This window comes from Galleria mellonella, unplaced genomic scaffold (genome assembly GCF_026898425.1).
Source record: "Galleria mellonella isolate WM207_F2 unplaced genomic scaffold, CSIRO_AGI_GalMel_v1 utg173, whole genome shotgun sequence".
Lineage (NCBI taxonomy): Eukaryota > Metazoa > Arthropoda > Insecta > Lepidoptera > Pyralidae > Galleria > Galleria mellonella.
This window is the reverse complement of record NW_026442016.1, coordinates 4,349,906-4,376,942: the sequence shown is the minus strand read 5'-3', so window position 1 is coordinate 4,376,942 and position 27,037 is coordinate 4,349,906. Positions and strand designations below refer to the sequence as shown.

Genomic DNA, 27,037 nt, shown 5'->3' with positions numbered 1-27,037 from the left:
TCATAATAGGATGTAGCAACGAAATGTACGTGTATCATGAACGTCATATATAAAACATATTAGTATAAGTCCTTTTAGTAGTATTTATGAGAAATTATTATAAATAATAATATTTTAATTTGACTAAAAAAAAGTAATATATCGATATTATGAAAATATTTTTTGATACATACAAAAGCCAAAAGGAAAATATGATATGCATATAAACATCCAGTTATTCCAAAAATTCGAGAAATTGTATTGCTTACGATTGTAATCCCTGATGGAGAATGCAGACAATTTGTCGATTGCCTTTACCATACCATAACATACCATACCATACCATATCAGCTGTTAACTGTCCACTGCTGAACATAGACCTTCTCATATTGAAAAGTTTTACCAGTACTTGCCACGATTGGTAGGCAGTTTGGCAAACACACTTAGGCTTTAGTGATGTTTTAAAAGGGACGCTGCTGCCCATCCCTCGGGAATGAAAGGGCTGGTTCATTTTATGCCGGAACAACACGACAAGATTACCTTTATTAGAACTAATATATGTATAATAGCTACAAACGTATCTCAGATTATTTTTCCTTAAAGGATTGGAAATTAAATATAACAATAGACAAATAATTGGCCAATGTTATTTGATAGCAGCATTAAAGCTGAACAGAACAAAAGAATGAGCTTATAGTAAACTAATATTAAAACGTCTAAAAGGTTCAATAGCTTTTTACATTAGAAATAATTATTTCTGTAGCTTAATTAAATTTTCACTGTTTTCTATTGTACCTGACTATTTATCTATAGGTTGCCTTTGCTTTGTTTTGTGTTGGACTACAATATTCTTACAATAAACGATTCCACGTCGTAAACATGATAGTAAATGGAGCTATTAGAAACAATAGAAACATGGGCGGATCTACTGGCCTTGCTGTAACTGTTAATAGATAACCTAAATTGGAATATTAAAACTACGAAAGTATTTCATATTTACACCTCTTTACCTCAGACGTCATCAAGTGTTGATGACGTCAAAAATGATGAGGTAAAAGGGGTAAACGGTGTGAAAATTTAATGATAATTGTAATATTATTATTACTATATTATAGTATTATATATAGTACTATACCTACTACTATACTATACTAAACATACTACATATAAACACCGTTATGTTTTAAACAGGAAAAATAGAAGTAAAGTGCTATATTTTATCGTTTTCTTTTTTTATGCCATTTGTTGGGTCAACATAATATTTTTTTTTATTTTTCTTTAGTAGGTGATCATCACTATTCTTTTATAGTTCTCTTAATACTAACTCCCTTAGACTAAATAATCTTTAAGACTGTGGAAAATTATTTAATCTCTGTCTTTATAACTCTTAATTTAAATCTTGTATTAATACAGAAAAGCAAATGTTACTTCCATATGATAATATTACATCTACAAATATTATGGTCTCTCTACGATGAAAACAAGAAAAGTTTTATGTAAAACTGGCAATTGATCGTATTTCTTTAGTTCTGTTTACCATAATAAATAAGAATAAAGACTTGTAAAATATTCATTTTCCAATGGTAGATAACGAATGACAAATTGTAGATAATAGCGGTAATACTATCTAATAAATGTGAGAAAAACTTGTTCTGTTGATTGTCATACTTGAACAAGTCGAATAAAAATTGACAGGAAGGTTATTATGAAAGTAGAAGTTCACCTTTTATGAGTTTATGGTATTTGTTTTTTTTTTTTTTTTTGTTTTTACTGACTAATAATCGGTATATAAATAAATATTATCATGTATATTACAGAATACAAGTTATGTCGCCTAATAGAGCACGTTTTTATAGATGAAAAAGAAGTGATGACCTCGCCTGCGCTACAGGTATAAACTGGCGGTGCACCCATGATGTGAATGATAGGTGAAGATGAAAGCAACAGTCCATTGAAACATCGTGATGAGTTCAACGAGAATTAACCACGACGGTTTTTAGGGGAAACCTCGTGGAGGTCAATATGATGGGGTATATTGCTAGCAATAGGTTTATACTATATAGGTGCTATAGCACCCTTCAAATCGAAATGGAGGGCTGCATTTCGGTTTGAAGGGTGGGATATAGCAATGAATTTACAGGGTACAGAAGAATAACACCTGAATCCTCAGGAATGGCAACGCATGGGGGATATCACGGACGAAACAGAATACTCTGTTATGTCCATGATACTGCTCATATCTATACGCGACGGTTACCACTTTTCATCAGGTGAGCCGTCAGCTTGTTTGCCATTCTAAGTGGCATAAAAAAAACTTCTTCAAACTCAGTTTAAGTTTGCGAGGAATGTCTAATCTAACACACAATTTTATTCGGGCTTACATTTAAATATTCTTAAACTCGTTTCCCAAATTTTCTAGAAATTATAATTTTTAGGCAAGAGTCACCACTCCTCTTTAGAGGGGACTTCAGCTTGTTTTTTATTCCAACAAGCAAGGAAACAATCATAGCATTTTCTGATGGTGGAACCGATGCTGAAGGGCTATTTATATTAATTTGTCACATATTCTTATACTTTAAGTTAATAATTTTACACAATTACTGTTTTATGGACCATTGTAAGCTAAAATAATAATAATTTATACGTACATCTATAAGAAAATTAATGCATATTGGTCCTTACAATAAAGATTTTGGTTTGATATTAAATTGAAATGTTAATTTTAGAGATAGGTATTTATTTTATATTGTTTATGTATACATTATTTATTGTATACAGATATATATTATTAACTGTTTTTATGTTTACCTATACCAATAATGAAGTATTACATTCGTGATTAATTGTTCATCTTAAAGGTGGAGATTGCTACTAGCATTAAATCCGCCTTTCGTAGCAAATTTTCGTTTGGTCAATAAAGTTATTTAAAATATAAAAAGAAATAGGTTTAAAAAAATATCACCACAGAATCAACACCAGTATACATATACAATATAGTACTATTAATATTAATATTATTATATATATATACAGTATAGTACTATTAAATAAAATTATAGGCTATATTTAATCTACAGTTTAATTTTCACATTTTTTAATATATGTAGATATTTGAGCTACAAACAGCGTAGCCTGGCAGCTGTAAGAAGTCTGGTAACTTTCATTAATATATTCGCAGGTCACTTATCATTGAAACATTTATTTATTTTATTTAACAAAGGGATTAACCATCGCATATTTCAAGTTAATGCGAAACGATAGCTGTTATTGTCGCGTTTTCATAACTGTTCTTATCAGCGTTTCCGATAAAATAAATTAAAACGACCGATAGCTGAACAATCAATATGCACGCATCTGTTATTAACTACTTAAATAAGCGAGTTATTTCCATAAAATGTGTACCAACTGTTTTTCTATATTATTTATTTTTATATTACCTACATTCATCGTCATCATTATATCAGGTTTTAACTAAACATAAGCCTCCCCTTGGGGGGTTTGGCCAGTAATTGCCACGCTTAGCAGGCAGATTCACAACCGCAGTTGGACTTTAGGGATGTTTTAAGATGGACACTACTGTCCATCTCTCGTCCTCCCTTATTTGCCTCTTACGACACCCACGGGAAAGGAAGGGTTGGCCTATTCTATGTCAGGACCATACGGGCCCGGCATAGAATAGGCCATAATATGATGGTGAAAGTATGTATCAAAAAAATTATCGCTGAGTACAAATTAGCGAAAGTCCTACATAACATACTTTAATTTTTAAAATAACGACATAAGAATGTGTCATCACACTTTCTTAAGCACACAAAATTGACGTGTTTTAAAGAAATATACGATGTACAAATTTGGCCTTTCTACTATTTTATCACATGTACCTATAGTTATAGATAGATGCAGTAATTGAAGATTACAATATGACCTAAATAATGAAATCAACAAAATTACAGTTAAAGCGAAAAACACCGAAGTCGCAAAGGCGTCCCACTTTCTTATCATTATCAGTTGCGTGTACGCAACTACGAGAACGGAAGAGATCTCGTCGTGTCAGGGTTGTCACTAAAAAATTCTATGAGTTATTCGCTTATTTATTACTGTTTCGCACGATTCTCCTCACAAGCATCAGTGTACATATGAAGTATACTATGTATCACATAAGTTAGGATATAGATCTATACATCTACCAAATTTCGTTCAAATCCGTTGAGTAGTTTATGTACAAACGTACAAATAACTAAACATCAACTTTCAACATCTTTACAAGCTCTCAGATTTATAATATTAATAGGAATGTAATGTTTTTGTAAGCTAAGATTTAGAAAAATTAAAACTATCACTGTTTCTATTTGTGTCTATTTGTATTAGGAATTTATTAAATTTTAATAAAGCTACTAATTTGTAAATTAAAAGTACCTCGCTATATAAATACTTTGTCTCCTAAAAATACTCTACTACGCTACTTATGTATTATTATTAGTAGGATTATGATTATGGTGACGTAGGATACGGTGTATCTGCGTACTAAACTTTATTTAAATTATTCAATTATGTTTAACCGACTGAACAAGCCGTTCCAACATAATTGAATAGGTAACAAATATCTTAACAATCTTTATTATTATAATTAATAAGATATTTAGATGAGAGTTTTGAAATCATCAATTGAAATTTTGTATATTATTCGTTAAGATCCACAGTTTTTAAAAATGAAGTCAAACAGTAATACCAATAATATAAACCACTATTACCAATAAAGGATATCGTTTTCTATTATTTATTCAGTTTTTCGATGGACTTCAAAAAGAAGAAGGTCCTTAGTTCGTTTGTATGTATCTTTTTAATGCTATTACTTCATAACTCCATCAGTAGTAAACCGATTTGGAAAATTATTTTTTTATTTATAAGGATAACTTACAGTTTAATCCTATTGGACATGGTTTTGCCACAATTCAAGTTTTTTTTAACATAATTTAAATATTTGCCTAATAGTTTTGTTTTTTAACAATGTGTTCTCCAAAATAAAGTCGTCAACCCTATTATAGACTCAAGCGCAATACGCCAGGAAGTGGGTAGACACATACAGGTCATGGACCCTATCCAATGATTACGAAGATGTCATTTGCAAGTTGTTGCAATACAAACTGAATAACAATGGTTGGTCACGCCTTGTATTGAATTTGTAAGTAGTCGTTTGTTCTCTAAAGATACACTATTACGTATGTTATCTAACTGGATTATTGAATTTTGCAAACAACGACAATTAATTAATAGAGGTTTATCAAATTGTTGTATCAACCATTAAATGTCCACTGCTGAACATAGCCTACCCCATAAGGGGGATTAGGCCAGTTTGCCAAGTTTTGCCACGTTTGGCAGGTGGATTGGCAACCGCGATTTGGATTATGGTGACGTTTTAAAAGGGACGCTACTGCCAATCCCTCCCCATAAGCTCCCTTAGACGCCTCTTACAACACCCATGGGAAAGGAAGTTGTGGTCTATTCTATGCCGGGACCTACACTGCTAAAGTCAATTTGTCAACTTCAAATATTCGTCTTTGTCGTTATATTATACTAGCTGTCTTCTATAGCTTCCATGGTATGAATACGTATAAAATGAAGGATATACTCGTATAGGTATATTACCTATCTGTATGCCATTAAATTTCATTCGAATCCACTTCCATGTATACATACATTATTCCAAATTTTCCATTCCAATTCCAATTCTTATTCCATTTCTTTATAACATTCGTAACATAATACATAGGATTAACTATTGTATTGTTACTATCATATTCAAAAGACCAGTAAATAATGATGGATGAGAATAAAGTCAGTCATCCAAAGGTTGCCTGGAAGAGATCGCTCTTAGCGATAAGGTCGCCCATTGTTTTCTCATTGTGATTATTTCATGTAATTATTTATATTTATAATAAGTTTACTATTGTAATCTTTTGTAGGAAACGATAAAGAGTATCTATCTATCTATCAGGTCAGTCAGGAATTGACCATGACCGTTTAAAGTACCTATACAATTGTACTTGTAAAACACGTATATCTATTTTATATATTGCTAATATTATTTTATATGGAGTAAAAGAAAATGTTGTAAATGCATAAAAAAGTATATTATTTATATATTCATGACGATTTCCAGAAGGGTTCGAGTTAATGTTGACCTGATAGGGTGCCTATAATGTTAGAGAGGAACATAGGCATGCTAAAAAATCCCTTTGCTAAAAATCCTCTTCACTCCCAAGCGAAGTCGTCGCCCCAGTGATATATACAGCAAAGAAGTGGATCGCTATGGGGTTTTAACTGGTAAAAAGAGCCTAGTAATACCCATCGTCTTCGTGTCATACTTCCCCATGTTAAATGAAAAACCCCATTGTTATGATGTATTTCTACTTAGTGAATATACAAATGATTTTTCCAATACGTCTATTATCGGAAAAATTATTCATATAATTATGAATGAACTCTATGTAATGATAAGTTCATATAATCATTGATTTGTTGCATAAACGTGAAATTGGTTGATGGGGAAAAAAAACCGTCTACTTACTGTCAAACACGCTCACATACCAACTAATAAATGATTAATTTTAATCGCTATGTATATACAGTAAATGAGATGTTTAAAGTTCTGTGTAAGTAGAAATTTTGAAAGTTGTCCTTATGGAGTCTCTTTTCTTAGGGGTGGCAGTTAGCACCCTACTATGATTCTAAATCACGATCGTATCTACAACCATACGTAAAACAAAGATTTAATAGAATGTAATATGCATTTATTAAACCAAACTCCTCTACATACGCTGTTGTAATTATTTATTAAACTCAAGGATTTCCAACCAGTTTCGAAATCGATAGACGCCATTACTCATAAGCGTGGTTCATGGCTCAAAAATTAAAAAGTGAAAAAATTTTATATAAATTATTACAAAAGTGTCACATTTCAGTTAAAAAAAAAATAGTTTCATGCAAAAACAAATCCATGCGAAGGATGTCACAGTTAGTATAATATGTTTATAGGCCACGGTAATTGCTTGCCATTAGGCAAATCATACGTTTGTTGCCGTTAGTAAACGTATTTATTGGACATAATACTTTTGTTTTGGTTTGTACAAGTGGGAAAATCCTCATAACAGTATATAACTGAACAAAACAGATCTTTTACTAAATCTGTTGAAATTGGGCGCTTTTAATTTGCCGTCATAATAAATAAGGAGAACAAAATATAAAAACCCTTTTAATTTTTACCAACAATATTCTATATGTGCATGAAAATGTATAAGAATTTCCGCACAATTACATATATTTTACTCTTCAATTATGTAGTGACGGTAAAATCGTACGATATCGTACCCCACTTCCATAAATTATAAACGCCACCTCAACCCTATATTTAACTAACTGTATCTCGCGGCTTCACCTGCGTGAATTACTACATAAAGTATTCTATGTGCTAAGGTAGGATATAACCTATACGTGTACCAAACATTTAAATCTATTCACTAGATTTATCGTGACAGAATCCATCCATCCTCACAAACTTTCGCATTTATATGATTCCTATAGTTACTATTTTAGTTTCTATTTTTTATTCTAAATTATGACATTAAATTAGAATTAAATTAATACATTTATTCTATTATATCTAAATTAGAGCCACATTATCTAAATTAGAGAAAAAAGTCACACTACACGGGAGACCCTAAGAGATGCCTGTTTTCTGCATAACTAACTCCAATTTTATGAGAGAGAAAAGATGTTAGTAACAAAAACTATCTGCTTCAACGTTAGCAAGTAGACTTACTCGCTGCCCTCTTAGAAACCATCAAGATTAATTCCTGATGAATTCGTTTCACCAAGAATAAATTATTATTAATAATAATAATTAAATTTATTGCCATTCTTCATAAATTATAATGTACATATATTAATTAATCAATGTATTGCGCAGTAATCGTCGTATTATCCTGGCAATAGGTACAAACTCAGCTTTTGCTGGACTGATGTTCGTTCAGCGCTGATTTCACCAGAACCTCGATAGTGTAAACTAATAGTACAAGTAATATTTTCAGTTTAAACATACGTCCTAATCCGCAAATACTGAGGGGAAAGAGATTGTTAGTAATGGAGACTGAGAATCCTATCATCTCTATGGAAACTATCATGGTTAATTCCTGACGAATTCATCATGATGGGCTAACTGGCCCGTTTTCATTCTCATCTATCACCCTTCACTGTTGTTCCGCCAGCGTATCCCGTTAGCGCAGGCGGGGTTACCATACCAATTTCACTCATTAAAAAAAAATCCGCAAATACTGTGTATAATTTATCAGCATTGTTAGAAAGAAAGATGCTAAATACACAAGTGCATAGAAACATGAAAAATAGCACGGGATTCTCGTCAATAATATCATAGAATAAGTATTAAGCAATGTAATATATAAGTGAGTAGGTAAAGGGGCGTCGACCGGCGCCTCGGCGACGCGTCCGCGGCCTTATTACGCCGCGCCGTTTCTTGTTTGCCGTTCGGGCCCACGGCGCGTAACCTCATTGTCCATCCATTCCTTCCATAATCCACGCAACTCTCTATTTACAAGGCATTGGCATTAAATGAAAATGTACACTATATAAATATACATACAGATTAAAATCTGATTTTTACCCTAAAAATATGTTTAGACTCTAAAAGGAATTTTGAGATCCTAAAAACAGCGAAAAATTCTAAATCTCTCATACCTACAAATACTGTGCGACCTGCTATTAAGTTAGTATGGGGAACATCATGGGTTTTCATCGTTTTACGACTTAAGTTTTTTTGGTAAAATATTTTGTTACACTGGCAAAATACTCTCTTAAAAGAATGCTAATGATTCCATTTGAACTCTGAATACAACCGAACTTGATAAAGATTAGTATGCAAGACTAGTTCTTCTCGCTAGCTTATTAGCCAGCAACGTCATTGGCGTGAAGTTTTGGAAAAAAATCTTTTATTTTACAGAATATAAAGTATTCTTAATTAAACCCGACAACAAATTGTTATTTACAATGCAAAGTTTTATTAAAATACACTCAAGAATCATTATATCTATTTTATTTATTTTATTTTTATTTATATCTATGTAAGTCAATTAAGTTAAACATTTTATTTGATGACAAAGTAATAAAATTTATTTACCTATACGAGTGATATGATTTTATATATTATCATGGTATACAACTTACTTACATTCATTGTAATCGATGTTTTTTTTTTTATTTAAGTATATATATTCATTATTATATATTTTAATTACTAGATAATTCAACCAAAAATTATTTGTTAATCATCTTCTTATCAGCCTTTAACTACCCACAGCTTAATCTTCTCCTTGGGGAGTTTTGCCAGTAGTTGCCACGCTTACCAGATAGATTGGCAACCGCAATCAGGCTTTGGAGATGTTATAAAAGGGACGCTGCTACCCATCCTTCACCCTCCCTTAACCGCCTCTTACGACATCCATGGGAAAGGAAGGGTGGGCCTATTCTATGCCGGAACCACATAGTAACTTGTTAAAATTAGTATATAATTACTAATATTAATCAATTGTATAGCGGTTTTATTACTAAAATATGGTTTAGCGCAATGATAGCTGACTCATCTGTCATTTTTTTTTATAATGCAGAGGATAAACGAGCATGCGGCTCACCTGATGGTAAGTGATTTCCGCCGCCCTTGATCACACGCTAAACCAGAGACATTGGAAGTGTGCTGCCGGCCGTCATACTTATGAACGGGTGCTATTTGCAGGGACTGATCTGCTTTGCTCACAGCGATTGATTTATTTTATTGGTATGTCTTGATTATATACTATATATTTAAAATTTTATGATCTAATACTGTTAAGTAGTTTGTATTCATACAAATTCGTTATATAAATACTAATGATATAAATAATTAAACTTTTTGAAAAAAACAACAGCTGAATTTCTTGTCCGTTATTTTTGGCTGAAATTGCGTTTCGAATGGTCAGAAATGAAAAAAAAAAGGTAATTATTAAAAATAAAGACTATACATAAATGCTGAAATCTAAGTTTACTTGAATAAAAATATTTCGTAGATTCTTTCTTTCAATTCCTAAATTATTTATTCCTTAATTCTACAACGAAGACGAAACTGCACTTGTAACTAGTCCAAACTAACTTGTATTTAAATACTAACATCATACTGTCGTACATCTATATAAATAACCGTTATTTATTATCTATTGATATATCTAGATGCACATAATTATCAATACATCGATCATGATGCAAGATTTGTTCTTACGGTAAAGATTATATTGTCATTACTAATACTAGTAAACTTCCACTGCATTATGTATAGGTAAACAACAAACACGATGTAAATATATCCAATTAACATAGATAAGAACATTCATTCCGGTAAATGTTGCGAAATAGGAATAACCTAGATAAACGGTAACAAACACGGGGCATCTATGTAGAGTAATTGTAAACTAATATTTTGACTCATTATTTCAACAGTTACATTTTGCACCACGATGAACAATAAGATGTTTTATAGACAGATTAGATTGATAACATTTTAATTTAGAACGCGGTATCGCGTGTTTTTTACGTGAATTTTCCTATCCTAATAATATTTATTAATGTGAAAAATTGTGAGAGTGTTTGTATGGATAAATATTTCACGCAAAAACTACTGAATGGATTTGAATGAAATTTCGCCCAGGAATAGCTTATATCTTAACTTAAAAAACAGGATATTTTGTGTACTGATTCATGCGGGTTAAGCCGCGGGATACAGCTAGTATCTACTATATGAATTAACATTCATCATATCTATTTTGAAAATACTGAGCAAGGCGTCACAAATTCGCGATGCGATAAATATAACAAATAAATACCTACCTATTCGCTCTCAATAAACATTGACGTATATCGTCAAGATGACGCTTTTGTATGAAATGTCTGCCAAACACCAGCTCTATAATTACAAACGAGCTATCAAAAAAATATAGTTCACGCTCACCGCACGAACTCACATGCTGCAAATCAACATCTGATCAAAAACGAAGTGGCGATCGCCCAACTTCGTCAGCGACATCAAATCGCCACGACCAGGTAAATATTTAGTGCAACTGACGTACTTGAACACTTGCCAGTGATTGTTGGACGTTGCGAGACCTCAGTTTCACCGATTTATTAACAACATATTTAACACATCAACAGTTATTCAATCTTTATTTAATATTCACTCGACTTTCTTGCTCTCAATAGTCCATTTGAAGTCTAATTAAAATACAAGTCATACAAGTGAAAATAGCAACACGATTTCTTGAGAAACTAGAATTAGTATAGCGTTTTCTAAAACCAATGGTCGATTTAAATTAGTGGGTTAACAATCGAACAATTAACGATGCTGCGGACAAGAGCCAAGAAAGTGACAATACATTAACCCACAGTGTTGTAGGGAAAACCGTCACACGAGTTTTGCTTGATTATAGTAAATGCCAAAGATACGCGATGGCTAGAAGTGACGTTATAAAGCAACCTACTTACTACAGGATGTTCTACGGTATATATATATAATAAAGACGATCAAAAAATTTTTTGTAGGTAAAAGGAAAAAACAGAACCTTATAAGATCACTTCGTCCACTGTCCGTCCATCTGTCAAGACCTTTTTTTTTTAGGAACCCGTGGAAGTATCAAGTTGAGATTAATATCATATACGCAGGTCTGCAATATCTTAAAGCAGTGAAAAAATCAAGCTTCCAAATCAACGTAATCAAAAGATATACATAAACGGCAGGTTTATATTCTATTTATATCGCATATTTTGACATTCCCAAAGGGAATCAAAACCTAAAGGTTACTTCCCGCTGACCAAGTATCATGAAATTTTGCAAGAAGCAATGGTATGTAGCACAAGTAAAGGAAAAAATCCGAAAATCGTAAATTTGTAGTTCTTTTACATAAAAATAGAATTGAACTAGATTTTTTTGTACGGAACCCTCATTGCGCGAGTCCGCCACGCACTTGACCGGCATTCGCTATATTAATAAGTATTTATTTGTGATAAAAATATAGCAACATTTTTCAATCGTGGAATTATGCCAAAGTTAATAGAAAAATGTACGAAAAATTATTTTTATTGTTTGCAAATGCTGGCTGGGAAATGTCATTTCTAGAAGAATATGATCATTTTCACACAACAGCAGAAACAAGGTGATAGGAAAGTAAACTTTCACTTTGTAAGTTGATGCCTGCTCCTTTATAGTCTATCACACCTCATTTGATTATAAGGGCTTGTTTTATAGAACTGTTTTATTGAAAATTACGTCTTTTCAACCGACTTCAAAAGCAGGAAATTCTCAGTTTAGTTATATTTTTTTAATGTTTGTTATTTCATAACTACGTCAGTTGTGAACCGATTAGGAAAATTCTTTTTTATCTGAAAAGATATCCTTACAGACTGGCACCACAGAATCTGTATCAAAATCGGTTCAATAGTTTAGTTTTTGAATAAAAGTATATATATATATTAAGGCAGTCAATTATACTTCAGATTACAGATTTGTGCGGGTTCTGATCAACAATTCGAACAAATTATCCTTTCCATTAAATATACTAAATATATGTTATATATTAAATATATGTTGATGGAAGTTTTACTGCGCTTATCACAATAAGGAAGTCCTAAATATCATGTAGTTAAATCTAATTCTATGTACGTCAGTTATATATAAGTTTTACTAGGTTTATCACAAACGTGAATATAGAATATAATTATAAAATCAGAAAAACTAAAATATCACATAGTTAGATCTAATCCTATATATGGTAGTTTGCTTAAAGAATATTAAAACAATTACGCATGGTTTGAATATTAATTCACGTAACAACGGAAAAAACCTAATTGACAATAATGTATATTACATACGGACATAAAACAATATCTAGATGTTTTTAAGCGGGCATTTTAATTAGTTTTAATCCTTTTAAAAACTTTTTCGACTCTTGAACATAAATCACAACAAATTGATGAATTCACACAAAATATTCTCACATTTGTTGTGTTGAAGTAAATAAATGTGATGTAGATAGAATTAATGGTTCAATTAACATTCGTTTGTTAAAGTCAAGGATTGTAATTATAAGTTAATGCATTTTTCTCATTACAATGAAAATACACCTACCTATTTGATGCTATATTGGACACTACACGTCAAAACAATTAATACTCGAGAGAGAATGCAATCAACATATCACATCAACTTAATTGTTTACGAACTGTATCTATAATTGAAATAAAAAAAAGTATACCACATATTTAGACTTCTTTTTATGGATGAAAATGGTATGGTAACCCCGCCTGCGCTAATGGGATACACTGGCGGAGCACCAGTGAAGGGTGATAGATGAGAATGAAAACAGGCCAATTAGCCCATCATGATGAATTCATCATCAGGATTTAACCATGATAGTTTCCAGGGAGAATCGCGAGGAGGTCGACCTGGTTGGTTATATTGCTAGCAATGGAATTCTCAGTCTCCATTACTAACAATCCCTTTCCCCCCTGCATCATTGTTGGAAAATAATCAAAAAACACAAAATTCTCTAAAGAGCGTAAAAGAGGATCTTATCGCTAAAGCAATTTCTTCCAGACAGCTTAGTTTATTTTACAACAATTTGTAGAATTTAACTTTTATTTTAAATTAATTTTATACTATATATATTAGTGACAGTTAAGCTACCTTTATTTATCATCATAAAGATCTTTGCATTTTAGCATATCAGATTTTATCAGATACTCTCTTCTTTACAATTATTCTAAAGTAATATTATCCAGAGACAAGATTTGATTATGCGTATATATATATATATATATATATATATATATATATATATATATATATATATATATATATATATATATATACGTATAGATCTATCTATCTATGTTTAGAGAGAATTAGAGATGCCTACATGCGAAGCCAGAGTGGGTCACAAATTAGTGATAGAACATAGCAATTTAAACCTATTTTATGCCTCTTTTATTTTTGTTAATATTTCAGCTGTTAACTGTCCACTGCTGAACATAAGCCTTTCAGTTTTGCCAGTAGTTGCCACGCTTAGCAGGCGGGTTGGCAATCGCAGTTAGTGTTTTAGAGATATTTTAATAAGAACGCTACTGCCCATCCCTCGCGCTCCCTTCGTCGCTTCTTACGACACCAACGGGAAAGGAAGGGGTGGTCCATTCTATGCCGGGGCATACACGGCAAACGAAACGAAATTTGAAACGTAATTTATGCCTGTGTGACAGGTTAATACTATGTACATGTGATTGGCATCGGTCCTCATATCAATGTTTCGACCTCGTTAACCGATTTCCATAACAATAACCACCCACGCAAATTTTCATAAACTCCTCTTATTTAGTAACAACAATGTGTGACATTAATGACAAAGTAAAGTACAAATGACACTACGTTTATTTAAAAAAATATATATGCTACTTTAGAATGGTAAACAAGCAGATAGCCCACCTGATGGAAACTGGTAACTGTCGCCTATAGACAGGAACAGTACCATGTACATAACAGAGTATACTATGTCGCCCATGATACCTTTCATGTTTAGACATGAAAGGTATCATTAGCGACATAGTCCTTAAGGACTAGTGTTGGGACTTTGTGCCTTGTAATTTTATTGCCATACCCTGCAAACTGAAACACATACAAACAATAGTATCCAAGCAGACGATTTATGTGTAAAATTTCCCTCTGGTTACACAAAAATATTACCATATATCTATTTTTGTATGAATTCTTAGCATTACTAGTATTTGGCCTTAAGAACTAAGACTCTCGATTTATACTATTATCATCCTTACTACTGTTGTAAACAAAATATTGTGACTATGTCTGTATGAACTGGTGTTTATTAATCTTTTATGCAAAAACTACCGAACAGGTTTCATTGAAATTGAATGAAAGCACGCGGATAGATTATATAAATTAGAACAGGGGATAATTTCCATATCGATAGACGCTAGCAAAGCCGCAGGATGTAGTTAGTTTAGCTTTATTTAAAAAATAAACAAGAATAATTAAAACTACAACATTAAAAAACAAAAGTTTTTAGTTAAACAGTCAGCAACCCGAGGCCGAGCAGTCTTCAACCATGTTTGATTAAAACTTTTAACTGATAACGCACGTTGGATTTGCTTTATAAAACACTAATTAGGAGGCCGACCACATACTCATTTGTTGCAGTGTCTAGACGTCCACCCATTTTCCTCGTGCTCCTTAAATATCGCTCAAACTGTTTAATAATAGGCTATGTGCCCACTATTATAGTCATCAAACCAACTATATCCAATAGTGAGGACAAAATGCCTAAAATACTGTACTGCAAAGTACAAAAAAATAAACAGCCCAATTAAATTTTAAAATTGAAAATTACTGGTAATGCATATTTCTTTTCTATCTCCTCTTCCTACACAACGGACTACGACTTCTAAATGGTACTTAGTTTCATCTCATAGATATACAAACTCAAATAAAGACAATGCGTCGGATGTCGCACATCTATTTGATTTGCGCATTGAGCATAACGCACAGTACACCAGTGGTCGGGAGGTGAAAGGCGTATCGCTTTCGAATTAGATCGCGTTTTATTGACAACGGAGAAATGCGCGGTCGGCGCAGACGCTCTCCAATGTTTATATGTACTTAAACAGCATCGGATTTGCATCTGTTTTGTTTATATTCTTATTTAATAGAATAATTACGACTGTTTCTGCATTAGGTACTAATAATAAAGTAACAATAGTTATATAATAAAAGTTAATGAGTCTTTTTACTTTTTTTAATGGAAATAAAAATGGAATAGTAATTTCGTATGCGCTATCAGTATACATTGATAGGGTACAAGATAAAATTATATACTGAAATATTTCTATATCACTTTGAAATTTGTAACAATCTAGTAATAAGTTCTAATTATAATTAAATATTTAATACCAAAATGATATTATTACAAGAATCGAAAATATATTAACATAATAAATAGGTCAATCCATCTTAACTCATATTGCAGAGATTTTCCATCTCGATTATCTAACGACGCAGTTACATTCAATGTCAGTCATCGTATTAAAATAATCATCTGTTTTATATTAACTATAAATAAAAAGGCTGGCATATGTAAACAAGATATTATTATTCAGAAACTGCGAACAGTACCATAATTATTTGCAACTAGATAGATATATTTATTAAGGAATCACAAATAAAATGAATTATGGCCTCTTTTCATCACCATCTTCGTTCGCATAGCTATCGTTTATTGCAAAACAAAGATACCTTCATACTTTTCCACAAAATGCGATGTTACGCCACTTACATCCATTAATGCAATACTTTTGAGATCATCGTTACATTTCACAGGGGATCACCCACACTATGCTTGCTTTTTTAGATCGCTACTAGATAACCTTTATTATCTCTATCGATTGTTTGTTACTCATGAATAATGACCGGCCCTTTGCAATTTCCGCTTGCAGATTCTTCAAACTTTAACTTCGATATCTTTAGCTTCTTCGGCAGAAACCTATTTTTTTTTTGTTATTTGTAAAAACTTTATAAAATTAAGCTACGTAGAATGTTAAAAAGAATTTTCAAAAAGTGTAAGTAATGCACTCGGCGTTGATCGATATTGCTGCAAAAACAAAAAAAAAGAAAATACAAGAAATTGAGGGTATTCTCCTTTTTAAAATCGTTCAAAAATACGGATCTACTTACAATGTAGAACTCAAAACCTTATGATCAATAAGCTAGTTATAGATACTACGAATCCACGGCTTAGTAAGAAATGTTTTCTATTGTCGCTAAATACTGTATAAATATCGGTTACTCCACTTGTCACTTACCGTAATAATAGTCCGAGAATTGGTTACGTACCTATAGAAATGTTGACGAGGTGAACGTATGCGACGGCACACGCCTGCTTCAGTTGTAGAATGTGATTATCACCAAATTGTTGATTCCGGATTCTGTTGTGAGTTAGGAAGTATGTATTTGTATTTGTGGAACCTCTCTTCGTAACGATTTCAAAAGAGGAAGAGCTTTCACGTCAACTGTATTTTCCATTCGATTTTAAATGTTATCTGTTTAATAAATGAATTATAATTAACTAGTTAATTAACTAATTATTTGATAAAAATGGGAATTATGTTTGAAAAAGTTTACTAATCTAAAAAGATGCTAAATTTGGTATTTTTTAGATTCAATAATAAAAAAGACGAGATGAATTATTTTTGTTAATTTTATACGCTACATGGCGAGTCCATATATAGTATAAAACAATGTCGCATCCCACCGTCTGAATGCTTAGATCTTTTAAGCTACGCTACGGATTTTAATGTAGATTTAATCAATAGATAGATTAATTAAAGATAAAGGTTTATACGTATAGTTTAAGATTATTCTGTATTAATTTAATAAACGATAATTGTTTGAGATATCAAAAATAAAGTCGACAGAAAGCTTACGTCGAAAATGCTATCTTATTTTTTGAAATATAACAAAATAATATGTGATGGAATTGTTCCGCTTTATTAAAACTACAAAAAAATCAGCGATAACATGTGCCTATATTACATGGATAGAAAATAATAGAGATAATTTATTCAAATAGACTTGTTTACAAGCTCTTTTAAATCATCTATTTTTATGAAAGCTTTCTATAGCCATTTTATTAATTAAAAATTAATTTAGAAGGATACAATAGTAATATTATATTAATCACTCCACACTGACACTGCATTAGTTTCTATATTGCACCCGTGCGAAGTCAAGGATCGTTAGTAATGAATAAATTCAGAAAAAGTTAAGTTTTCAAATACCTGATTGATTAGCAATCGTTTAATTAATAATTTAATTGAATGTTCAAATCCAATATTCTTTGTAATCACTGTAAACTTTTTTTTCATAATATCAGTCTTTAATTGTCCACTACTGAACATAAGCCTCCATCCTCAGGAGGGGAATTTCGCCAGTAGTTGCCACGCATTGCAGGCGAATTGGCAACAGCACTTAAACCTTAGACATATTTCAAGAGGCACGTTGCTGCCCATCTCTCGCCCTCGATTAGTCGCCTCTTACGACATTTACAGGAAAGAAAAAGGTGGCCCATTCTATGCCGGAATTACACGGCCAAATCTTTTTGTTAATACCAATTAAATACCAAAATTTTTATCGCTCGCTTCCCAAGACAGGAGGGTCGGTTTAGCGCAATTATAAGAGCAAATTTTCCGAGAAGACGCTGAGAAATATAATAGTGATCAGCATAAACAATTTAGCCTGGATGTACTAACTTGTTTACAGAAGTTTTAGATCTTTTTAATATAATAAAATTGTAACTAAACGATGTCTGTATATAGGAGATATTTAAGAAATATCAATATTAGGGAGTTTAATAAGAGCAACAGAAACAAAAACGGTTTTTACTGTTCTCTTCCTGAAGGTCTAACTTAAAAAGTACTGCACGTTTTAGTTTGATATGCCTTCCAGAAGTGGTATATTTAGTTGATTTTCCTATTTTTGAAACAGCAGGCAAAAATTTAGTTTATTTTAAAATTATTGACAGCACTAAAAAGAATTTTCCAAAAGAGTACTTCCATGAAAGTAAGAAAACTATTACCTACTAAAGTAGCAATGGAGAATACTAGTAAAAAATTTTTTTAATGACATACTGACTATTTCAACAATACATAATAACAAACTTAAATAATAATTTAACAGCTACTTTGCACAAATGTATAATACAAGTGAAGGAAAGACACAAAATTAAACAATACCATTGAAAACTACAACAACATTGTCAATAATATTTATCAATAAAATATATACTTAATCATAGATTAAAATCTTACGCTAGTTCATACCAGTAGTCACTCGATAAATAAATATTATTATAATTTTTCTTTTGAACATTAGTATTACACATCATATTATCTCGTAAGGTAAAACAAGCTCATATGTGTATGATAGCTGTAAACCTTAGCCTACTTCGGCCGTACAATCTCGGTCTAGTACGAGCAACCTTTTATTTGCATAAAGTAAACGTTTCGAATATCTAAGGTACGCCATTATCGTATAGAGATTAGAAATCATTACTTTCTATATTGCTGTGAAAAATTATTGTTACATAATGTTTGTGTTTGAATGGTTGCGCGCCGCGGTAAAAGGGAAGTATTTTTATGGTATGCAAACGTAATGGTAACCCCACCTGCGCTATTGCTGTGCACTGGCAAGATATCATTGAGTGATGACAAGTAAAAATGATGTGAAGTCAATTGGTCTAATGTAATGAATTAAACAGGAATTAGCGTTGGTTTCCACGTGAATAGTATGGAGCTCAACCTGATACAGTATATTACCAGCGACAGAGCCGCAAGTCCCCATTTTAGACAATCTTTTTATGTATGTACATATATAATGACAAAAATGTGTACTCTCTCTTCCATTGTATATGTGCTATTAAATACATGTTTGTATATATTAATACCTATATAATAGTGCGTCAACTATCCTTTGTTTTTTTCTCAATGTCCTCTACCCTAAGATTGTCTGAAAGAGATTGCTTAGCAATAAGGCGTCTTTTTTATCACTTCTCATTAAAATTTACTGTATTTATTGCTTTGAATTGGTGCAATTAATAAATTATAAATAATCTTCATTGTTAAATAAATAAATAATAATAATGCGCTATGTATGTATCCAAATTTTTCCTAACAAGTCCAGTACATGCGGTAGTCAATCGTATTGTACAGAGAAATGTCAGCATCGTCGTTAAACTATAACAGAACGCCGTCTCGTCAACTACACGCAAGTAAGAAACAAGTATTTAACGTTATATACTTGGAGGAGGCAAATTATACGTAATTATTTATACATGTACTAAAATATATTCATATTTTAATATGAATACCCAGATTAGGTAGGTTCACGTCAACTTACATATTTAGAATTGATAAGAATTATTGATAACAAAATAAATAACGTAATATATAATTTAATTAATTTAATTTCACTGTCAAATAAACATATTATGTAAGAAGGATTGTATGCAAGAATAAAAATATATTTAACTATCCCTATATACAGTTTATTAAACCAAGTAGAAAGTAGTTTTAACCGTGAAATCTCGGCAAAAAATCTATTGTTGTTCATCTTTTAAAACAATTTTTTTATTATATAAAGCAATGAAAAATTTAATATCAGTTCGATCGTCAATACGAACACAACAAAAAATGGTAATAAAACAATAACCTCTATCTATATATACATAAGTATATAAAAGATTTATTTATATTTTCAGTACATACTTATATGCGCAAATACAATATGCTTACACTGTTAAAATTACACAGTTTAATTAAAGTAGGAACACAGACGTTATCTGAAGTACTGGCATATGTATTACGCAGCAATACAAAATCGCTCATAACTCACTGCAGAATACTCGTATTTTTAAAAAAAACAAACACTGATAAAAAAGGGGTACTAGAATAAAAAGAATCGACAACTAAAAAGATTTCAACAGTTCAAGTTCCACATCCACAGCGATTTTCACTGTTGATTCTTCTCTCGATGTTTCTCATCCTTCTGTGAACGATTAGTTGGCACTGTGCTTCAAAATAATCGTAAATTTATTTAAAGTACTCCGGCAACTAGTTGCATATTTGCTCAATAACATCATAAGCGAAACACGTGTTATTTGCATTTATTGATATATAACATATTGGTAAAGCTAATGTTAGCCCCGCAATATTTCCTGCTAACACACATTTTGATTGAAATTGTATAATATATTCTTGTTTTATAATTCTACTTTTGCGGGAAATATGTATATGCCTACATTAATGTACTTCATTCATTTTTATAATACATGTATATATGTACATGTTATTTAATTAATCAATTAATAATATACAAGATTACTTATACAGATAATCTTAAATAAACAAACATAAAACTGAAAAGATGTAATTAATATTTCAGATCAACTTTTTCCTAGTGAGTCTAATTTATTCGAGTGGTTTTAATAATAACATTCTTCAGATTACAATTTCACAGTAGCAACGAAATCAAGGCATTAATTTCTATTTTATTTTCATAGAGAAAAAGTAATAGCAGTGTTTTTATACAACTTAAAATGACAAACAACCTGACGGTCCACATTGTATAAAAAGGTAATCGTCGCTTTAGTACGTTTAATGACAATTTATAATAAATTGTTAAATTCATTATAAATTGTCTACAATGAACCACAGACATTGTTCTGAATATACGTAAAACAAAGCGAAGAAAACATACGTGCACCTACGCACGTAACCATATTAGGTGCAAAATTTGTATCAGTTACAATGAGTCATTCCAAATAGAAAACATTAATATCAGAGATAATAATCTAAAAAAGTATCACACTGCAATGTTTGAATTGTCGGTAATCACAATCCCTAACTTGTAAAGCAGCAAAGTGTACACATTTCTACAAAAATATGTTAATAGAATATAGATATAAATATAGTTTCTTTTACTTGCTTGTTTACTTAGTTTCTTGTAATAGCAATCGAGCTGATAACTCACCTGATGTAAAGTGGTAACCGTCATAAAAAATAAAATATATGCAGCCCTTGGTATCCCTCATGGTATCATCCCATATTACTTTTAAAATTGAGAATTATGCATCCGTACGCGTAAATATCACAACTTGAAATATTTGAAAATTCGACTTCTATACTGATCGAACTATATATAACATAGCGATTCACAGTAGCGTGTATGGCTGACATTAAATTAAGTATCGATCAAATTAATACCATTTTAATGATAACATACAGTCATAATTTTTTAATAATAAAATTAACGTGTAATAATTATCATGTACTAGTGACATTTACGTCGTTGACGTTACATAAGTATGGGTACAGGACTTTTATCATCTAATTAAACACAATTAAACACTAATGTGTTTAACCCTTAAACATACTCTGTACTAAAATTCAAAACAAATTCGCAAAAGACAATGTCATGCGAGGTCAATGACTTTGTGATAAGCAATTTTTTATTACCAATTAAAGAAACCTTAGGTAATATGGATAAAAATATATTATGCCGACACCAAAATTTATATAATTGCGATAAGGGTAGGAAGATAATGAGAAAGAGAAAGTTCGACATTTTTCATTCATTTTCTAAAGGATTGAAAATGTGCCCGTAACTTATATGAGGAAACAAATTTTTAAAAACAATAAACAAACTTGGCTTTTATTAATACAGATTGAGCTAAAATTATTTTAATTAAAATAATATTCTTAAGAATACAATATTTTAAATGTGATCTTAAAATGTGAAAATGTATTGGCACCAGTTAGGGATGTCGTGACGAATTCCACTAGAATTAACCACGATGGTTTCCAGGGGGGACCGCGTGGAGGTCGACCTGATAGAGTGTATTGCTAGCAATGGGTCAATTAGACATCATTACTAACAATCCCTTTCCTTCCGCCACATATCGTATTAGGTCAACCTCCTCGCGATTCCTCATCGAAATCATCGCAATTAATTCTTGCGGAATTCATGTTGAACTAACTAACCTGCTTTGTCATCTCTCACTAATATCTCACCAGATAGATCGATACACCAGTGTATCAGTAGCGCAGACAGGGTTAACATTCCATTTTCACTCATCAAAAAACCGATTATACTATAGGTAAGTTAATAACAACACACTAGTAAAAAATACACATTAGTATTGTTTTGTACGTTTGTTCATTTGGAGTTTAAATATAAATTTACCGCACAGGACGAGTGCGGTTCCACTATCAGAGTCCTTGCCCGACTTACCATCGATAGCGACCCGAGTTGATAACGTTACACTAATATTGCTTACTAGCTGTAACCTGCGGCTTTATTCGCAACAATTACGATAAAACATAACATACATGAATTAAGGATATAGTATTTGTACCAAATTTCATTAAATTCTCCTTAGCAGTTTATGGTCCACGTAATAAATTCTATACAATTGCATAAATAATACCGCGTGGTCCCGGCTTACAATGAGCTACCCCTTCTTTTGCTGTCGGTATCTTAAAGAAACTTGATGGTCGAGGAATGGATAGCAGCGTCCCTCTTTAAACATAACCAAAATCTAACTGCAGTTACCAACCTACATGCCAAGCGTGGTAACTACTGGCAAAACGATCCTATAAGGGAGATTTATATTCAGCAGTGGATAGTTTACGGCTGATATGATGGTGATGATGATGATAATGATGATTAATTGCATAAACTTGGTTTCCTGTCGTGTTCTCATATTTTTCATCATTTCGGGTCAGTAAAATCGTATGATACTATGACGTGCTACTGTTACAATAGTGCCGAAGAGTAACAAGTGAAGACGACATCAGGTCGTTTGGCATATCGTGACGAATCCATCAAAAATTAAAAAAAAATGACATTGTAGTTTGTCTTTACCGGTATTAATTTCTATGTAGTACATTACAGTCACCCGTAAACAGTAGCCAAGTCAACCCACGGAACGTTACAGCCGCGCCATAATCGATTTTCTTCCTACGCAATGTTGATTACCCAAACCAAACGATATTGATGTACTCGAGTAACTTGAAGCTAGTCATGCTCACTATAAGGTCCTGACTGGTGGTGACGTGGTAACCCCGTATATTGAGGCGATTGTTAGCAATGGAGTTTGATAGAACATTGGTAGGAGTATTAGGTCGACCTCCATGTGCTTCCCTCTGGAAACCATTGTGAACAATTATTGTTGAATTCGTCACGATGGGCTAACTAACCTGCTTCAATCTCATCTATCATTCTTCAATGGTGCCCCACTGGTGTATACCGATAGCGCGAATGGGGTAACCATTCCATTATCACCTATAAAAAAAACCGAGTTATCGAGTTTCCAGAAATAGTTGAGCGCAGTGAAGGCTACTTCATCCGTCATACTCGCGAACGAGTGCTGCTTGTGAGGACTAGTCGCTCATGTTTAATTTTTTATTTTCTATTTAATAATACATATAAATAGAACTTAATTCTAATTATAATCACAGTACCCATGCTAATGTAAAATTATCGTATATATAAAATTTGAAAAAAGTTACCATTGAGTTTCTTACGGTTTCTTCTCAGCAGATAAGAACACCTCGAACCCAGTAGTCAAATCAAGAAAAAATTATGATTTAAAAAAGCTTGTAAACAAATCTATTTTAATAAAAATTGTTTCTATTCTGCTCTATCCCATTCTATTCCATTTTAATCCATTTCATTCCATTCTATTGATCAGTGTGTAGATAAAACTGTAGTATTTTTACCCTGTTGATGAAATCAAGAAGATTTTAGGAAAGCAAAACAAATTATGTCGCTCAAGAGGAGATTGTTACTAATGAGGACTCGTGGCCATCAATATGCCTTGTCAAATGGACCACAGATACACAGACGGTCAGACACCGTCGTTCTTTATTAATTCCTATTGTTGATATTGCTTAGTACAAATGGTTTGTATTCACATAATTTATATAATTTAAGACTTTGTTCTAGAAAAAAAGCCGACCAAAAACTGTGACACAATCAGTTATTTTGATTTAAAAACTAAACTAATTAACTAATTTCAATAAAACCTTAGTAAATCTATAAGTATTAAAAAAGAACTTTCCAAATCGGTTTGTAACTAATGGGGTTATGAGGCAACAAACGTAAAAGAAATACAACCGAATTGAGAAACTCCTTTTTGAAGTCGTATTAAAATTCAAGTTTTTGAGGGAAAAGCAATAGCTGAATTTCCAGCCCATTCTTTTTAGTGAAAATTGCATTTTGAATGGATGGTAAAATCGTAAAAATTACAATTCCAAAATTCTTAAATCTAAGTTTAGTTATATAAATACATTTCTTTATTTCTTTATGTGTATTTCTTACAAAAGCCTACTGACATTACATCATCTTCACTTATTACCTCTCCAATCTAAATCAACAGCACAACCGAGATCATCATCTTTATAAATTAAAAAAAAAAACTAATAATGTAGTTTAAAAGTAAGTCAAAAAGGTAGATCGCTCTCTACCTGAGAGAAAATCAAGTTTCTTCAGAACAAGTTACGATAGATCCGAAGCTGAAGGATAAATGATTGATAGAATATGTAATAATAAAGTAGATTGACACTACTTTCTTTCTACTAAATCCCGCAAGGGACTTAACGTGAAGTTAATATATGAAATGGCCAAATTAAGATATAACTTACCTATCTAAAACATGAAAATAATTTTATTCAGTAAACTATTTTTATTTGATGACTGTCTACATTTTATAAGAAAAATAACACCGAGTTGTGATAACAATAATATGAAACAATGAAAACTCTTTATTGTTCCTCACAAAGAAAGATACAGTTAAAATAGTTTCAATAATTATAGGTGTGGACTTATCCGCACAATAGAAATTTATTGTTCTAAATTCAAATTTAAACGGCCACGAGATGAACAGCGAGCTCAGGCGCGTGGCGCAAAGACAGCCGGACACTCCGCACGCCAATTAACGCGGCGCGTTCACACGGCCGTCCTCACCGTCGATTCCGTAACCGCGCGCCACCCGCAACACCCGAGTTAACTCGATAAACCACTACCATTAAACACAGCCAGCGTAACGTAAACAAACACGTTACACTCGTTATACCTTGCCGACTCAGAGTCACTCGATTTGAAAATAGAGAAACTCAAACATTCGCCCGATTATCGGGATGGCTGTCGATGGTCGGTCAGTGCGCCGCGCCGTACTCGCCTCGCCTCGCACTATTTATATCGGAAAGAGAGAACTGCGTTTCGACACGTTATGTATGTATGTACCTTTATTTTATTACCATTTGTAGCCGGTTTTAACCTGTAACGATTAGTAAACGCGGTTTATTTTACTGTGCCTTATGTACGATGATGCGCCTCGCCGAGGAATTTAGATTTATATATTGCATTCATGCTTCATTGCATTTCTTGTTAACTGCAATCTAAAAATTAAAAACAACTAAATTAAGTAAATAGGTACTTTTATATTCATGTAATATAAAAATGTATTAAAAGTAGCGACATAAAACGTATCGATTGAGATAATAAATGTGTGAATACAGGATGTACTGTATCAGATTTAATTCAGATTTATTCATATGTTTAAACATAAGGAATACATTTTATATATCCTACTAATACTTATACTATATTGTTCAACGTATCATACTATTTTTTTTATTTGATTATTAAATTTGAAAAATTTTATATATATTTCTATATTTATTTACTTACTTCAGGTAACATATTGTATAAATATTAGTAAATCTCTACAAATACTTTACAGACTAACATACATATCAAAAATTAAACATTAACTTAATTAGAAACAAATAATTTAGTACTGTAATGATTTATATTTATTATTCAACCATATATAAACAGCTGAATTCAATTTGTTTACTATTTACTACAATTCATACAAAACTACGAAATACAATATTTAAAGGATTTAAAAAATTAAATAAATGCCAAACATACACGGTTATACCGATTTTCGTTAAATATATTGTAGTTAAACACAATCACGGCCAAACAGTTTTTATCTGAATTATATAAAAATACATTAAAATTGATTTGAGAAATAAACAAATGAAGGGACTTATAAGTCCGTTGCTTTCCTTTTTGCGATGGAGTTGCAAAAAATGTGACTTTATCGAAAAATAATATTAAGAAAATAGCTCCGAACAACTAGTACATTTATGAAACGAATAAATCTTTTTTATAGAAAAAGGTAACTTCTTAGAAAACTAGTAAAGTAACATTCGTAAACAGGAAATTATTGAACGTGCACAGACAAATAGTTGAAGACACAAAAAACAAAGTCTGTACGAAGTACCAAAAGAGTTGCATAGAATAAAAAGGATATTCATTGGTCGCTTCGTGGGAGTATGT

At 31.8% G+C, this 27,037-nt stretch overlaps 1 long non-coding RNA gene across 1 annotated transcript in view; it reads right to left on the bottom strand.

The window, feature by feature from the left end:
• LOC116413140 (uncharacterized) overlaps positions 1-26,149 on the bottom strand; it is a 34,529-nt gene extending 8,380 nt beyond the window's left edge. The window contains exons 1-3 of the long non-coding RNA XR_008252675.1: positions 25,931-26,149; positions 24,196-24,406; positions 16,964-17,169 (exon numbers count right to left, since the gene is read on the bottom strand). This is a non-coding gene — a long non-coding RNA (uncharacterized LOC116413140). The remainder of the gene's footprint in view (positions 1-16,963; positions 17,170-24,195; positions 24,407-25,930) is intronic.
• Positions 26,150-27,037: the final 888 nt, after the last annotated feature.